Source organism: Oryzias melastigma, linkage group LG13 (genome assembly GCF_002922805.2).
Source record: "Oryzias melastigma strain HK-1 linkage group LG13, ASM292280v2, whole genome shotgun sequence".
Lineage (NCBI taxonomy): Eukaryota > Metazoa > Chordata > Actinopteri > Beloniformes > Adrianichthyidae > Oryzias > Oryzias melastigma.
The window spans coordinates 25,880,422-25,883,935 of NC_050524.1; the positions used below are offsets into that span (position 1 = coordinate 25,880,422).

The 3,514-nt window shown below is 38.8% G+C and overlaps 1 long non-coding RNA gene across 1 annotated transcript; it reads right to left on the minus strand.

The window, feature by feature from the left end:
* Positions 1–1,374: 1,374 nt before the first annotated feature.
* On the minus strand, positions 1,375–2,114 carry LOC118599509. The gene is made up of 2 exons (XR_004948893.1): positions 1,728–2,114; positions 1,375–1,568 (listed from the first exon to the last, which is right to left on the minus strand). It is a non-coding gene; the product is annotated as an uncharacterized LOC118599509 (long non-coding RNA).
* Between the last annotated feature and the right edge of the window lie 1,400 nt (positions 2,115–3,514).

The window sequence follows — 3,514 nt, forward strand, 5'->3', positions numbered from 1 at the left end:
CCTCTTTCCTCTGGATTTCAGATTTCAGGTGGATCATCTGTACTCTAAGGCCGTAGACCTCACCTCTGGCCCCTCTTGTCTGTGGACTGGTTCGTCTTGTCTGTAGACCTCACCTTTGGCTCGTCTTGTCTGTAGACCTCATCTTTGGCTCGTCTTGTCTGTAGACCTCACCTCTGGCCCCTCTTGTCTGTGGACCTCACCTCTGGTTCGTCTTGTCTGTAGACCTCACCTTTGGCTCGTCTTGTCTGTAGACCTCACCTTTGGCTCGTCTTGTCTGTGGACCTCACCTTTGGCTCATCTTGGCTGTGGACCTCACCTCTGGCTTGTCTTGGCTATGGACCACGCCCCCACCTGTGCCCCAGTCCTATCTGAATGAAATCTGTCTCTCTTCTGATGTAGTTGTAGTTAGATAAACTAATTCTTCTTTAACAGTCCTGGTAAATCTCCTGTCCGTCCTTGTAGAGCAGGGGTCACCAACACGTCGAGCTCCACATCAGTCGCCCGCAGGCCTCTTCTAAAAATAGCACAACTCACTTGTGAGCTGCTCGAAAATTGTATTTTATTGTGATGCAATTTTTTTTAAAATAACACCTCCCTTTATAAAGAATTAAAAATTAAAACATCTTAAAAATAGATGTTCATTATTTCTGAAGCCAAAAACGGCCTATCCCACTTTTTCTTTTTTTTAAATCGTTTTCTCCTTAACAGATAATCAACAGTCGCATTTCCATTAACTCTGAAATTTCGCAAATTGGAATTTGGATAATAAATTCTCCTAATGTAAACACCACAATTTCGAAAAAACTGGCATTTTTCGAAAAAAAGTGCGCTTAGAGGAGGAAATAGACATTTTTCGCAAAACTGTAATGGAAACACTTTTTTCGAAATAAATGCGCTTCTCGGTATGAAGCGTCTGATCTGAGCGCCGCTGAGCCGGTGCACCGAGAGGTCCCGCAGCGTCAAAGCGCTTTATAAACTGCGGGTCAATCGCGCAGCAGCTCCTCCTCTTTTCCTCATTGCTTCATCTGCAGACGCACTTTTGCAGCTTGGAGCCTGAAGTCTCATGAGCGCGAGCGCCATGACAGAAACTTGAATTTATGATGTTGTGTTTTCAGACAGAAAAAAGGTCCAGATGCTTTTTGCTGCTTTTTCTTTTAACCGCAGAACAGACTCCTCCCTCTCCTGAGTCGAGCTGCGCTGCACGCGCGTCCCAGACAGAGCTGTGACGTCACCCACATGCTCCCTTTTAGTGAATGAAATAAAATAAAAAAATACTTGTCGTTCATCGCCGTGTTTTTAATGACTTATCGCGTGAATTGGTTTGTGCTTTATCGCAAAATTATCATTTAATGGAAACAGTGTCATTTCGAAAGGTTTTTTTTTATTATTCCTAGAATTTCCATAAAGTTTTGCGCAAATTGTTGAGTCTTTTGGTCTCCTCCAGCTCCTGCCTGACTCGATAGGCTTTGTCTTCCAAAGGACATGGAATCAACTCAGTCATTCAATCATTTTGCTTTTCTTTCCGTTTATTTTGGCAGATGACGATTGATAAATGATAGGTTGAAAACCTTAAAAGAAAGAAGTTGATATTTCAATCAAACATTTCAGCAAACTCAGCATGTCAAACAAATGTCAAAATACTCTTAGGTTTAAATCAGGACTAACAAGCAAAGCAATCAACATATAACAACAAATTCTTATAGTCCATAAATTCATTTAGTCCATACCGGTTGTGTCTTTGGTTTGTATTCTGGAGCTGGAGTGGAATCAGATATGCAGGTGTGAAAGCTCTTTTCAGTGGTGAATGAGGTGAGGTGGGTGTTTGTTTTTTTCATGGGGATGTCCGGCCCGGGTGGAGTTTATTTCTCCATAAAGGTAACAAAAAAGTGTTATGGAAACGCAGCTAATAAAAAAGAATGAGGCGTCCCCTTCTCCCTTTCCCACATGGAGACACCGAGAATATTTGATTATTAGTTATCTTTAATGGAAACAGAGATTACAACAAACAAACGAACAAACAAAAAAAAAACCTCACATTTTTCGAAAAAGAGTTATTGTGGGTAGAGGAGCTGGTTTTGGGGGCGTATTGAAATGGATGGATATTTTTCGTAATGGAAATTGACTTTTTTCTAATTAAATGCGCTTCTGAAGTGTCTGTCCGAGTACAGCACAGCGGGCGCCATGAGAGATCAGCATCACAGCTGATCGTGCATCTCCTCTGTATACAGAGGAGATGCAGTGTATACACTGAAAAAACAAACTTTTTGCATCAGTAATATATACTTAATTATTCCTCATAATATTTACATAATAATTCAAATATTATGCAAATACATAGATTTTTCTAGTAAAGAAGTTAAGTTTACTTATTTTTTATATAATCAAATTTTTCTATTGTTTATTAGTAAGATCTACTTTTTAAACTGTTGTAATCACTTTTGGAGCATTCATTACTATTATGTAAATTTTATTAGAGAAATTTATGTTTGCTCTATTTACTTAAGATTTGATGATAACCTTACTTGTGGACGTAAATAAATTTTACTAGACTGTTTTTGGTAGTTTTTATATTCATAAATTCAGTAAAATTTCATCAAGAATTGTTAGTGCCAATTGTTACGAGGATTTTCTTTAAGTAAATCTTATTAGTTATTTTTTTCAGTGTAAAATCAATAACCAAGATTTCCTCATCGCTTCATCTGTTGCCGCACCTCTGCAGCCTGAATACTTGTTCTGGACATTCTTTTACATACCACTGAACAGACTTCTGACTTGCATCTGAGACTGTCAATGGACTCGCTGCGCGAGCCAGCGCGGCACGCGCGCACCACACTGCTGTGACGTCACTCAAATGCTCCTTTTTAGTGAATCAAATAAAAAAAACACATATTGCCGTGTTTATAATGACTTATCGTGTGAGTTAGTTTGTGTTTTATCGCATTATTATGAAACCGTATCATTGCGATACTGTTTTTTCTAAATTCCTATAATTTGGTAAAAGTTTCATCTGTAATGGAAACAGAACCCAGAGCTGCTGAGTGTTTCTGCATGGTGCGTTCACTGAGCCCCGGATATCGGCAGTAAAACGAAGCAGTTTATCAGAGAAAACATAGAACACCGGCACTGATCCGGATATAATCGAGTGATTAAATAGTGTCAACGTTTTCTCTGAAAAACTGATTTGTTTTGCTGCGGGTTGTTTAAAAATGACAAAGTTTCGCGGACTGAGTTGGTCCGAGTGGCTGTTCGCTTATGTCCAGAGGTCAGTGAACGCATCATGAGCAGATTCTTGTCTGCTGTGGGATCTGAAAATCAACCTGTTCAGAGGTTTAAGGAAAATAAAGGGACGGGTGCATGAGACTGAATCAAAGCGTTTGAGGAGCGTAGATCCACTAATAATAGCTATAATTAATTAATAATAATTAATGAATAATTAATTAATAAGTTATAATTTTGTTAAAAACATTTCATTTGGTCATTACCTCAAAATGTGACAAGATCTGTTGAGATTAAT